The following is a 15,311-nucleotide window of genomic DNA, read 5'->3' as shown; positions in this document are numbered from 1 at the left end:
TATAATCCTCAAAGGAAATAGACTGAGAATAAACTAGGACTGTATTCAACCAACCAAAGATATGAATGCCAGACAAAATCACCTTGGTGATATTTTCCTTTTTTCTTCTTTTTTTCGCCTATTTTTCATTTTTCCCTCCCATGATTAGAACTAAAGTCAAAGACCAAACATTTGCATCTGTGCAATATGTAGCTTTGGCACACGCTGTATGCTGTCCCAAAGTCGAGAATAATGAGATGTTATTTTGTTTTCTACTTAATACTACCCTTAAGTAAACTGCCATGATAATGACTGCCCAATGTTCATGTTTTAACATTTTCATTGTTGGGAGGAAAAAAATAGAAAAACATTGGAGGATGGAGGGATGCAAGGAAAGTGTTGTAAGAAAACTTCTCAGATCCCAACTGGGAACATGTTAGTCAAAATAGAGTGTTTTGCTTGACCCAAGCAGTCTTGGTGATTTTAAAATAGAAATCTCACTTTCCTAATTACATGAAATGTAATATGCCAATCATTTATAAGACACATCCTTATTTCAGAGTTGTTAAAATGTGAAAAATAAATTTTAGAAATGATGAAATATGGTAAATACATATCAGGACTTCTGGCTTCTTTCAGCAAATTGAAATATTTGACCAGTAGGGCTGTGAATCACATGGCACATGGCAACAATCGTTTCTGTCAAGTAGTGACTGCTCCATTTGGCATCCTTTCCTCGCTTCCGCTTCCCTCCCACTTTCCCTTCCTTTTCTTCCTTTTTCTGTTACTAATTCCACACATATTCATTTTGTGTCTACTAAGAGCAAGGTATCATCCTAGGATTTAAGGAGACATTAGTTCCTGACACAGGCAACATTCCGACCTTCAAAGAGCTTACCTCTCCTCTAGGAAAGATAGACTATAAGTGAGTAAATCAATAGTGTGATAATTTCAAAAGTGGAAAATGCTATGTATTATTTTTGTACTATTTTTGATGATCGTGATAGGACCTTGAAGAGGGGGGACCTTTGCCAAAGTCTTTAGTGATGAGAAGGAGTCAGTCCTGTAAAGATATTCTCCTTCCTTTCTGGACCATCTTTTTGCATACTATTGCTGTTGTTTTTAGTCTCCATTGGAAGACCCTTTCTTTGCATTGACTTGTTAATATCCCCAGGGTTTTCCCTTGTCTTCCCATTTTCATTCCTTTTTGAGAATTTTATTAAAAATTTAACTATGACTTAAACTTTGAGAATTCCAGATTTTTTTTTTTTTTTAATCCTGAATCCAGTGCTCTGTCCTGAGCTCTAGAACCATGTTTCCAATTGCCTAGAAACAACCATCTCCACCTGGAAAGTTCACAAGAACTACATACTTCAAGAAGGCTCAAATTAACTTATTTATCTCATCTTTAAGTCCCTCTTTTTTTTCTTAATTATAGTAATAATTATATTGTATGAACTATTTTATTTTAATTTACACTTCTGTTGTTCTCATTATGTGCCTGAAACTATTCCAAATGCTTTACAAATACGTATGAGATTGCATATTTATTGAAACAAGGGCCTATGCTTTTAAATCTCCTTATCTCCTGCTCTTAGCATATGAAGGACATTCAGTAAATGTTAGGTAAGAAAAATAAATAAATAAGTAAATAAATTAATTAATGAATACAATAAATGTAACTATGAAAACTTAATAAGGAATGTAACATTGAGATAAATAAAATATACTATCAAAGTTCATATCTTGTTTTACTTTTTTTGACATGACTAGTAGAAAAATTTTAATTAGATATGTGACACATTATATTTCTTATGGATGGTGCTATTCTAACAATGTGTTCATGTGTATACTTATACACATTTCACATTTCTTTTGTTCTCCTAATTCTATTCTTATCTCATAGTCTTAGTTCTTGTATTTCTCTTAATTCTCTTTATTTCTTCTTTATCAGTCATCTTAATGGCTCCTTTCCACCCAGCTTGGAGTCAAGAATGGTGATCCGATCTCCACTGCTTCCAGTTCCCTCTCTTCCTGGGTGCAACTATCTTTCCACCACATGTACTCTACAAAATGTAAATTTAAATCAACACTACACTGATTTTTTTTTTCTCAGAGAACATCACATAACTATACAAACTAGAACTTCTACCAATTCAGAGCACTAACATGACTGGACTTTCATGCTGCCTGGAAATCATGTAACTTGTGTCTAATCATCAGTCTTTTTCATTTTTCTCGGTAATAACTAGCTCTCTATAGTTTAAGCTTTCTCTGGAGAAACGATTACCGTAAACTGTATGACAAGGTCCAGAGGGTGGCTTTGAGAGAAGAATGGAAGCAAAACTCTAGAATAGCACCAGTCATAAGAAATATAATTTGTCATGTATCTAATTTTAAATTTTCTTAGTAGCCACATTATAAAAAAGTAAAAAGAAACAAAAGGTGAAATTTGATAATGTATTTCATTTCATCCAATGTATCCAAAATATTATCATTTCAATGTGTAATCAAGATATAACAATATATACAATGTATAACAATAATGAGGCATTTTACATTCATTTTTCATATTAAGTCTTTGCACTCAGGAGTATATTTTACACTTAGCACATTATGGTTAGAGCCAGTCACTTTTCTAATGCTTAATAGCCAGATGTGACTAGTGGTTACCACTTTGCATAAACAGATCTAGAACTAAGGAAATCATGTAATAGTGAAGTTCGGAGATGAGATGTGTTCAACACATAGTTGCTAAAACTTCCTTGAATCTTGATGGATGGAACTCATCCAGTATCATACAAGAAGACTAAACCAGATACCAAAGATTTCGATGACCTGAAGAAAGTGAGGAGATTAGAACAATCAGGTATGCCTCTTGGGCATTTAGAGGGCTATTGAAAAAGGGCTTTGTTTCTACCTATATAGTTTATCTTCATGATATTTTTATCAGTAAAAGAGTCTGTGTACACATAGGGAATTTTTTTTTTTTTGCAGGTTTTTCAAGGTTTTCTTTTGTGCACTAAAGATTACAACTGTCATTTCATCTAGCTGTAATCACTTCAAACTTATAAATTAACATTTTGTTATAAGGGAAATATTGTAGTAAAACTTCAGATTTTAATTTATAAAAATGCTCTCTAAGCATTTGCACATATCTGGAGAGTTGTGTTACTGCCGTCAACACAAAAGCTTCATGGAAAGTATGACTGTGAAAACATAAATGTCTAGTGAATAAGAACAGCTTCATCTTCTGTACCTATCTACCATCAATCAGTGTGTTGCCATTTTTTTGAGAGAAAAATGTTAAATGGCCAAATTTATTTAAAATTGGTTTTTAATATATGATTACATCCATTTATTATTTTCCACACACAAAAAAGCAATAACCCAAATTCTTTCAGTATAGAACTCCAATTGACTCTGGAAAATGAAAATGAATTTCTGCTTCCTCAGAACCAAAATTATAATGCTATATTTTTTAACATGTCTTGATCATGCTGTCAAGTGAGGGTCACCTCCAAAAATACCTTCAGTGTGTTTGACTGGATGCCACATCTGTGAGTTTTCATGTCTATGTTGTTCATCAGTGTCTCCGATGCCAGTAATCAGCTCTTGGCTATGTGACCAAAAAGTGAACTAAAAGTTTCCAAAACGATTTTTTTTATACTACATCCATGCATTAACCCTATTCAAGAAGGTGTGCTGATTCCAAAAACAAAAACAGGCCTACTAAAATTCTGCTATTTCTTTTTCCTCAAACTCCAATTATTGCTGAACCACTGCATTGCCTACTGACACCAGAACAAAGACAAAGCAAAACAACAAAAACAATAAACATTAAGACAGATTTGGGGAACATCAAGCAGTTACTGGCTTCTGGCTCTGTGCTAGTACAGTATGATAAATATAAACTATTATTTCTTACTGCTGGTATTTCACATTATGGTGTTACATCTGTGTTTAGCCAAAAAAATGCCAGATGGCATTGAGAAACCAATTGCTCACTGTGCAAGAACAATGACATATACGTTACACATAAACTGACAAAGTTCCAGCAGTTACAAGGGAGCCAAAAATTCCCACAACCACTTTTGTCAGGCTTTTAAAATTAATGGAGTACAGACCCCTTGGAATATTCTTTGGAGATTCCTTTCTAAGGATAACCACACACCCTTAATTATGTAACGATAGAGGCAGCTTTGAACTTTTCTGCCACCCCACCTCCAAGCTTAGAAGACTATAATTTCAAATGCTGCTTCTTTGGGTCACCAGCTATTGGTTTCTGATTACATTGTTCTTTGCCCATGATATGGTAGAAGATAACTTTTTCACACTATTTCATGATGATGAAATGACCAGTACATCAACTACCCAAGGGATTCAAGCACATTATAAATTTTCAATCTTATGTTTCCACTCATAATTGACTCTTGTTTCTTGGGAAGTCTTCTTGTGTTGTTATAAGAGGTGATTTTTATGTTAGCTTGGATATATTCAAACAACATATTTGGAAAGTCTTTGCATTAAAGCATTGATTAAGAATTAAGTATGGCGACATAGAATAGTTTATGACATCAAAAGTAATGTAAATGTTTGTAGTATTTGCCACATGAAGACCCTGAATAAAGAAATATTGGTCAACAACTTTGATTTGTCTTAGATTGTTCCAAAGGAAAAACTATTATTACAAAGGAAAAACTATTATTATTACTACCATCCATTGTAAGTCTGATAGCAACAATCATAGGTTCAACAAATTATTTATATTACATGGATTATCAAACAATCTTATTTGGGGCAATAGACTTGCATTTACTTAAATTGAGTTTAAAGAATTTTTCAAAGATTTCTCATCATGGACTTTATGCTTTAAAACTCTCCATCCCAATTCAAACATATAACAATGATAAGTAAAATACTAGATAAAAATATATAGCTGTATTTTAAGCTAAAATTTCTGTGAACCAGAGACAAGCTGCAGGGAGAATGAGGTTATGACTCTGCTGGACGCTAGGTCTAAAAGGGGCTGGGAGCTGAATTACTATAGGGTAACAAGGACAAATAGCACATATACAGACTGAGAAACTGGATCCAAGTTTATGCCAGGAAATATGGGGTTGAGGTAGGACTTTTCTACCCTTAAAAAGAGATCTGAGCATTCTCCAACTGCTGCCGGGAGCTGTGGCTTTTGAAAGCTACTGGAGAGAGCAGAGGCAATTTAAAGAAGCAGCACCTGAGTCAAACCACCTGCTGATTCAATGACTAAGTCCGTAATTTCCCCAGTGTTGCCATGAAACCGAAGTCCACCAGTGGGCACAAAGGGGGATGGGGAGGAAGGGAATGGTAAGTAACTTCCACCTACCATGAGCCCAAACGTGAATCTTCCAATCACACACACAAAATGTAACATTAAAAAAGCAACAAAATTAATAAAAAGGAGTTACATTCACACTTGGCAAAATGCAAATAATATAGAATCTTAAAATGACTTAAAGGTATGTTAACAATCCTCAAACAGGTAAAGAAAGGAAAATAACAATAAAAATAAATTATAAAATACAGGTAGATAGATATAAATTAAGGTCAAATGAATATCAAAATGACCAGTGAGCAATCTTTGAAATGAAAAATACAGCCATCAGATTGAAGAGTTCAATGAATAGGAATTCTGGATTGGACTTAATTACAGAAAAAAATGTGGTAGTTCTTAAAATTCAGCTAAAATAAAGCCCAGAGAGATAAGGGGGATGGGGGTGGGGGAAGAAATTTGAATAAATGATGGTCAGATGGAAAAGCTCCAGGATAGCTTTAATAAAAGTTCCAGAAGTAGAGAATAAAGGAAATTGTGAAGAAACTGTCAAGGGATAATGGCTGAGAATATCCAGAACTGGAAGAAAAAAAAAGAAAAAAACACAAAAAACTCCTCAGGCTGAAATAGTACATTAAAAGCTGGGTAAAATGAATAAAGTCTACACCCAGATACATCATAATGAAATGGCAGAACATCAAGCATTAAGAGACAATCTTGAAAGCTACCAAAGAGAAAAAGCAGGTGGCCTATAAAGGGTCAAATTAGACTGACAGCAGATTTCTCATACTCTAAAATATCTCAAAAGTAATCTGAAGTCAAGTTTTTTTATTATTATTATTATTATTATTATTATTCGTGACTTCATTTTTAAAGCAGTTTAGGTTTAGAATAAAAATGAAAATACAGCGATTTCGCGTGTATTCCCTGTCCCCACACACGCATCACCTCAATTATCAACATCATTCACTAGAATGGTACATTTTTTACCAAGGATGAATCTACACTGATACATCACAATCATGCAATGCCTATAGTTTATTTTAGGGTACATTCTTGGTGGCTTCTTTCACATAGTAATATGTATTTAAGGTCATTTCATATTTTTTCATGGCTTGATAATTCATTTCTTTTTAGCACTAAATAATAATTCCATTATCTGGAAGTACAACAGTTTATCTGCTCACCTATTGAAAGACATCTTGGTTGTTTCCAAATTTCTATAATTATGAACATAGTTGCAATAAATATCTGTGCATAGGTTTTTGTGTGGATGTGTTTTCAATTCCTTTAGGCAAATATCAGGAAATGCGATTGCTGGATCATATGGTAAGAGTATATTTAGTTTTATAAGAAGCTATCAACCTGTCTTTCAAAGTGGGTGTGCAATTTTGCATTTCCATCAGCAGTGTAGGAGAGTTCCTGTTGCTCCACATCTCTGTCAACATTTGATGTTGTCAGTGTTTAGATTTAGTCTCTTCTAATAGGTGCACGCTGGTATCTCATTGTTTTTATTTGCATTTCCCTGCTTATATATGATGTGGAGCATCTTTCCATATGCTTATTTGCCAGTTGTATATCTTCTTTGATGAGGTGTCCGTTAAGATCTTTGGTTCACTTGTTAAACTGACTTTTTTGTTTTCTTATTGTTGAGTTTTAAGAGTTCTTTGCATATTTTGGAAAACAGTCATTTAGCAGATGTATCTTTTGCACATATTTTTCTCCTAGTCCCTGGCCTGTCTCTTCATTTTGTAGACAATGTTTTTCGCAGAGCAGAATTTTTTAAAATTTTAGTCAAGTCCAATTCATCATCCAGAAGCAGGAGGTGATTTTTCTTCGATGTTTACTGTGGGAATCTGGTCGAACTCCTGGAGGTAAATCTCACAATATTTTGAGGGCTCGCCTATCACTGGGTCCCCCTGGAATTTGTAGTCTGAGACTTGTCCACACTGAGCCACCAGCAATTCGTCAATTACAGTTCAGGCTCTCTTACCCCAGCACTTGTTCCCGTGAAGGTTTCCACTCCTGAGTCTCTGCTCTGGTAAGCCATGATTCTTTATTTGCCTTTCGGACTCTCCAGTCTTCAGAGCAGCAGTTTTCCCTGTGTCCTCTCCTCTCTTATGGATCCCAGAAGAGTTGATTTTTCAATCTGTTCAGCTTTTTACTTGTGGTTGGACAGAGTGGTGATTTCCAAGTTATTTATAAGCAGAACTGGAAGCCAGAAGTCTGAAGTCCAGTTTTCAGTCCCACAAGGGCTGAGCAAAAGTTGTAGCATCTGGGCACAAAGCCAAATGTGCCCGGCATGAAGGGTAGCAATCGAAAGTAGGGAAAGTTAGAGGTGGTCAGTGATTCTGGAATCACTTCTAAACTGAAGGGCCGGCAGTGAAGGAAGATTTAATTTAGCTCCTGCTGCTGTGAACACTGGTGTTCCATAGGTGATAAAAAGGGAATTCTCAAAGTTCACTTCCAGAGCAACATTTCCCAAACCTATTCTATGGAACATTCTGGAATGAATAAAGATCTTCGTCAAACGAACAAAAAGTTCCATTGTCAAATATGATTGGAAACTGCTGGGTGAAACAAAATTAGGTTTCTTCACAATAGATTGTATCAGACTCTGCTATATCAATATACCCTGTAAATCTCTAAGATGAGTGTTTAAAATGCAGGGTGTTTAGATTTTCAGACTTCTTTGAATTTAGGTCACTGTTTCCTCAGAAGGGCTAATGAGATAATCCACAGCACATGCTTTGGAAGAAAAGTTTCTTTAGATTTATCTAGTCTTAACCTTTTCACTATATTTTATGACAAGTCTCTGGAGATATAAAGTAAGCAAAAAAAATTATTCTCCAGTTACTATAAAACTCACTACAAACTGCCCACCCCTGATGATTAAAGACCATGTTAGTTAAAGTGGAGTCTTACATATGCCAGATTGCCCTTTAGTTCAATCATACTTTTGTCCATTTTGCCTTTCAGTCCTCTTTGCCTCCAATGATTCAGGGTGGATTCATTTTTGCAGCTATAAAGGTCACTTGTTAAAGTTCTGGTCATTCTTTACGTGTTTTATTGCTTCAGGAACCTGAAAAATGTGTGAGTTAAGCAATTCCAGAATCATGTGTTAAGCTATACATAACTGGATTGTTTAATAACACTCTATACCATTAATGTACAGAGTCTACAAATGACAGATAGTTCATTTGGTCCTTTATTTCGGGGATTAAGAGGTACTTCCCTTGAATACACAACTACATACCTCTTGGAAAGAGTATTACTGAAAGGAACAGAACTTCTGAACAGAATCAGGAGACTACCACAACCAGTTATGAAATTTTGATCTTCCCATTCCGGTCCCTAGAATGACAACTGCTAAAGTCAGGTAGATATGCCAGTCCAAAAATCTTCCTGTAAGTATTCCTGAAAGGTTTTTTAATATAAGACTTCATATATATAAAAAAGGATTATACAACAATTATTAAGACCACAGTGAAGAGTAAAAACTAAGTTCAGTTTTCTGTATAAAAAACAATAACATCTTGCACTTACATACAGCTCACCATGGCCTAAATGTCTAAGCTCTGTTGACACCTGAACCCACTCAATCCTTATGAAAACTCTATGAGACAGAGACAGTGGCCTTAACGTCTGGAAACACTGACAACAGACATTATAAATGACTTGTAAATCTTGTATTACGGTATGATATGTTCAATGTGCTGTGCCAAGTCACTGAATAAGGTGCATTCATTTATTCCCATCAATCCCTGTGTATGCATCTGTGATGTGTCGCCTCAGATGGTTTCTGCTTTTTCACTGAATAAACTTGTATTTGTAGCAAACCTTAGGAGAAGTAAACCAGAGGTGTTCAAAATATAAAAATAAAATTCAATAACATAATAGCATATATGTGTCTGGATTTTATAGCTACTATTATTATCCCCATTTTAAAGATAAGGATAAAGATAAGGAGGCTCAGAGAAGTTAAGTAATTTTCCCAAGGTCACAGAGCTATGAGTGATGGAGGAACTATTTTAATCAAGGCCATCTGCTTGTAGGTTCCATGGAACCACAAATAAATAAAACAACCTATAAGTAATATACAGTAAGGTTTTGATATGAATTTGCATTCTCTATGCTGGTCTAGTGCAAATTTTTTATCTTTTATTTTCCACATTACTTATACATTTTTTTGTGTCCCTCTCAGTTGTAGAGTAGAGCAGGGAGTCATTTATCTTTATCAAAGGTTTTATTTCTTGTAGTTGCAAAACTTTTTAGGCTTTCTCAGTCCCAGTCCTAAGGAACTGGAACTAAGCAGTGCAAAATCAGTGCTGCAAATTACTCATGAACAACAAGATGGGCCTCTCATGCTACTTTGCAAGCTACTTTCCATTTTGTATGAAAAGAACAACTTCCAAATCGATCCAAGCTGAATGAGAACTGAGTAAATGCGCGGAGACCAGTATTCTTCCTGTTAGAATCTATTAAATGGCCACCAAGTTTCCAATATCTTAGGTTGACTGTTAATTTCATGACTACTGTCATGCAGGTCACTCTACATGTCATTATATTCATGGATGTATACACATACATCTATGGTAAAGTGGAAAGAATTTCAAAGAGAACGGTTTTCTGGTTTCCTTTCACGCATTAACATGACTTCCTAATTCTCTTTTTTCTTTAAATACTAAGTTCCTGAATGATCTTGCTCTTAAGGATGATGCCTCAGACCAAAAATAAATTTTGATGGTCCATAACCTTCAGGGTGAAAAGTCAATGTATTAAAAATCTGTTCTGTAATATAGAATTTCTTATTCGTCCATGTACAATCAGGAGACTACCACAACCAGTTATGAAATTATTAGTGGTGAAGAGTGTCCACACAAAGCTGTGGTAAAGAATGTCAAATCTAAAGGAAATATGAACTGATATATGGGAGGAAGGAAGGAAGGAAAGAGAGAGGGAATGGAGGAAGGGAGGAGGGAAGGAAGTAAGGGGAGGGAAGAGAAAAAGACTGAAGATTTAGAAAGCCATCAATGGATGTCCATCTAAGAATTGGGGGTGGGGGACAAAGGGAGCACCTGGCTTCAGTGGGGCACATACAGTTAGAAAAACAGATATTAAAGGTATTATTAGAATACCTCTACATTTTTATTGGATTTTGAAATTTAATATCTGCATCCAGAGAAAATCCACTACTTTGAATATGAAGGAATGTCGGGGCTGGATCATCTCTGTCATGACTTGACAGACATATTCCTAATTATCAGGAATGAGTTACAAAAATAGCCAGTCCTGGAACAGAAGGAGAGGGAGTGGGTATCCTCCAAAGAAGGTTACTCTTCATGCTCAGGTAACCTATTCCAATAGCCTATTCTTGGATAACAAGAATCTTAATAAGCTTGAACTTACAATAGTCAATGTTTTTTTAACTCACATATTTGAACATTTGAATTTAGTCACTGAAAATTTGGAAGCCAATAAATCTCTCAGTTTCTAGAGAACATATATTTCTAGAGACAATTTCTAGAGGAGATATGCCCTATTATAGAGGGCATAGCCACATAGGGATTTGTCACGTTTTTCTGAATAAGAACACCCTGAGTTTAAGGTATTTGTGAAATGTCTAAATTTTTTTTTTATCTGGAAAGTTTTACTCTGCAGTTTTAAATTAATGAACTGTTTCACAGCCATTAAAGTAGCAGCTTAAACTCTTGCTTTTCTTCACTAAGGTGAAAGACTCATAAGAGAAGATCCTATAGAAAACTGAAGTATGTAATATTAGAACTGCAAGGAACAACGTAATATTTTAAGAAATGAGCATATTGTCTCTCAGCATTCATTGTGCCATGCAATATAGCTAATAAAAAGATGGAAAATAATTTAAACCAGAAATTATGGCATTAGTATAGCAACTGCTCCTCTGGGTTTTGTCATTGTTGTTACTTTTAATTTGTGTCTGTGCCCCATATATCTATGATATTACATATAACTTCTAATTTTTCATGTATAGACATTCAGAACTGGACTCTGACTTATTTGATGAGACTTGGCATTAAAATACTTGAGCGGATTATTTCCTCTTGGTTTACATGAAATTATTTGGTTTTACTTGTGCGATGTTAGAGAAGTCATTTAAGATCATTTTACTAACTGATTTGCTTTCCTTTCTTTCTTCTGAAAATCAGACAAAATCCTTACCTTGATACTGATGATACCCAATTAATAGTCGGTCATTCATCTTTTCCAAAATTAATGGAGATACTTCACCAGTAGAAAAAAAATTTTTCTTTGAATCTCCCAACCACTATATCCCATAAAAAGTAACGTGCTAAATTGTCATCACTCTTTTCCTTAATCCTATGACAAATGGGACAATTGCACTAAAAGATACAAAATTATTCTCGTGCATTATCTGCTATATCAGTTTCTATTTTAGGAGTGGAGATCAGCGAGATGTGTTTGCTTTATTCATGCAGTGCCTCAGATAGCACCATATGTTTGTGAATTCTTAATACATGCTATTTGATGATTGATTTATACACTCCATTTACAAGGTGTTAATGTAAAAATTCAGTCTCATGTATCAAATTAAAATAGTTTTTACATTTTTCCAGTAATGTCTTTTATAAATAACACTAAATATTACTTCAAATTCATCAACAGCTCTTTATGATTAGTTGATATTCTATGACAGCAGAATGTACATGAAATGTACAAATAAATATGTTCTGTGTTAGGTGAATAATGCACAGATGGTTTAAATTTTTACAATGGATTTATGGCCTGTATATTTTGTTAGGATTACTTATTGCAACTAGTCTGTAGTTATTCTGAGATATAGAATATTTGCAAGCAAAATTTAACAGAACTCTAGAAAGTAAAAGGGAGAAGTAGAAACATTTTGTTTCATCAGTACAGCAAAACTCTATTAATCTTGTCTAGCACATATGTCCAATATTCATTGCATGCACTACAAAATGCCATATATTTTGATGATGTTTTACTATACAAACAATTGTTTGAAAGTGAAACATTAATAAAGCAAATTCAAGTGCATTTTCAGGTTTAGATACATGGGAGATTAAAAATAACATTAGCTTTTGAATCTATCACACTAACAAGCCTGTATCCATCTCTAATATTCAGATTCGTCATTTGTAAAGAGGAGGAAATATCACCTACCTCACAGGGTTAAAAAATAGTGAAATGAGATAAATTATTATACATGACTAGAGAAACTTCAATAGATTTAAAGATATATAAGTAGGTCCTCAGTAATGACAGTTCTTATCATTTTTAGTATCTGAGTTTCTCTCCTTCTTGGTATATGGAAGTATCAAAAAAAGGCAAGGGAAATAGAAAATGCAAAAAGTTAAATGCCAGTGTAAGAAATTTGCAATTTTATTCAATAGTAAGTAAGAGACGATTAAAAATGTTTTGGGGAGAAAAATTAACCTGGTTTAGACTCTGCTTTACAATAGTAGTCCTCAAATTTGAGGATGCATGAGAACAGTGGGGGTGATTGTTAAAAATGCAGATTTAGGGACCTCACTCTAAAAAGTTATGACTAATCAGGTCTGTTATGGGATCCAACTGATGCTGTTACAGGAAGTCCTGGGGTCACATTTCATGAAATGCGGCTTTAGAAAAATGAATTTGAATGTAATATTCAGGGTGTTTTCGAATGGGACAAACTGGACACAAGAGGTCACTTTGAAACTTGCTACTCAAAGCATGGTTGGCCAACTAGCAGCACTGAGACCTGGGCACTTGGTTAAAAAACAGACCTGGGCACTTGGTTAAAAAACAGAATCTTGGGCCAAACACAAAACCTACCAAGTCAGAATCTATATTTTTTCAGCTTTACTGAGATATAATTGACTAAAAATTGGACATATTTAAGGTGTACATTTGATGTTTAATATGCAGTACAAAATAATCATTATAATTAAGCTAATTAACTCATCTATCTATCCATTACTTCCTGTAGTTACTTTTTTCTTTCTTCTTCTCCTCCTCTTTTACTTCTTCCTCTGCCTCCTCCTCCTTCTCCTTTTTCTTTCTTTTTTTCTTCCTTTTTTTGGTGTGTGGTAAGAACACTTACAATATTAAGATATACCGTCTTAGCAAATTTCAAGTATACAATACAGTATTGGTAACTATAATCACATTGCAGTTTAATAAGATTCACAGGTAATTCCCTACATATTGAAATATGAGGTGACTGATCTATAATAACTGACAGTGCAGATGAAAGCCAATAATAGCCTGGAATTGGGCAGAGGCAGAGGGAGAAAAAGGAAGCATTAAAAGAGAGGGGTCGTACGAGTTAACTATATAAATTGTAAACCTAAAATCTCAGGCTAGGGAGGCCCTCCGTCTCCATAACTCCAGTGGGTCAGGCCTTGTTTATGATAGAGGTCATTTTTCACAACACAATCAAGAACTCCCCCCATGCTTTGTAGGCAGAACTAAGTGGATTTGTAAGAAGGAATACATGCTCACTTTGGATTCTCCTCTGCTGGCCCTACACAAAGCAGACATGGAGTTAAACAGTTTCCCTAGCAGCCTGAGGAACAAATTTTAGAACAGCTGTAAAGCAGGCTGAGACACTTTCAAATAACCATCTGGCCTCACTTCCCACCCTGCTGTAGCATAAACATGGAGATGACAGAAGCAGGGTGATTATCAGATTGAATTTAGGAAAGCAAGACTGGACATTTGAGGGTAAATGAGAATTTGGTAAAATTTGGGCATGAGGGTTGGGCCCTTTTAAAATGGCCTTCTTGACACAACAGCTTCACAGAGTGACAAAGGCATTCATCTCTTCATTTGATTATTTTGAGCAATTCTCATTTTCCAAGTTGAAGAAGGCTGCTGTCCTGCTGGAGGTGCTAGGATATTGTTTCTATGCCAATGAAATAGATTACTGCCCACTGAGTTGAGCCTAGACGTTGGTAGCTGCACAGCTGCCTCACTAATTACTCTCCTAATGTGATAGAGGGAAAGGTACACTGTAATTTTGATGTACAGTACTTTCATGAGCATAGCATCAGTGTAGAACTTCAGGGGAGCCTGTATTAGGAGAGCGGGAGGCTGAATTAAACACAAAGTAACTATGAGCTAGCAGAGGTGTTCTATTAGCTGAAAGGCAGAGTACCCAATTTAGAAGCTGTAGGCTCTGAGTTTTCTCTCAGCAGCAACGTCTAAACATAATTAATCAGTTGCTTCTCCCACTAAGTGACACTAATTAGTTATACACTAATTGCTATGTATGGAGTAATGTTACTCCATTCTAAGTGCTCTGTAGAGTAGAAACATGAGATCTCTAACGCATTATCATGAATTTCCATATTATTACAATCCTTTCCAATGGAGCGAGCGAAAGGAAAATATTGTAGGCTATTTCATCAGGAATCAATAAATAACTTATATTACAGTCATTAAGAAATAGTGACTGAGGTCGTTCCTTGTTATTAGCATGCATGTGACTAGAACTGTGTATGGTTGTAAGTGCCAGATCTTGGGACTAAAAATATGCCCTTGGCTAACTATGTTCTTGCTGGACAATTTTCTCCCCCAAAGGAAATTATTCTAACTTGTCCTGCATTTTACTTATGTCCCGAATCAGAGCTGTAGAACTGACTTGATTTGATAAATGGATAAAAATGAAATAGTAACTTCTAATCTGATTTCAGTTTTAGGCTCCTTGTCTTTACCTGGTTGTATTCTGTATCCTTTATGCTATATTTTACTTCTTTGTCGAAGATTAACTCACTGTTTTCTATATTTCACATTATTCTTTATGCTTAACTATTTGAATTGGCTAAGTAATGCTTGAGCTTCTTTCTAGAGGCTTTTTCCAAGCATTTGTAGTTCTAGAAAATTGTTCTTTAACAATGATTTTGAACTATAGCTGAAAAGGGATTATGTTCTTGGATTGTCTTTTTGAGTTTAAATCTTATAAGGTAAAGATTATTATGTGTGCTCTAAGGAAAGAAGTGTGGTGGAGTAGAGGAAA

This window comes from Rhinolophus ferrumequinum, chromosome 10 (assembly GCF_004115265.2).
Source record: "Rhinolophus ferrumequinum isolate MPI-CBG mRhiFer1 chromosome 10, mRhiFer1_v1.p, whole genome shotgun sequence".
Classification (NCBI taxonomy): domain Eukaryota; kingdom Metazoa; phylum Chordata; class Mammalia; order Chiroptera; family Rhinolophidae; genus Rhinolophus; species Rhinolophus ferrumequinum.
Note: the sequence above shows the minus strand (reverse complement) of the source record.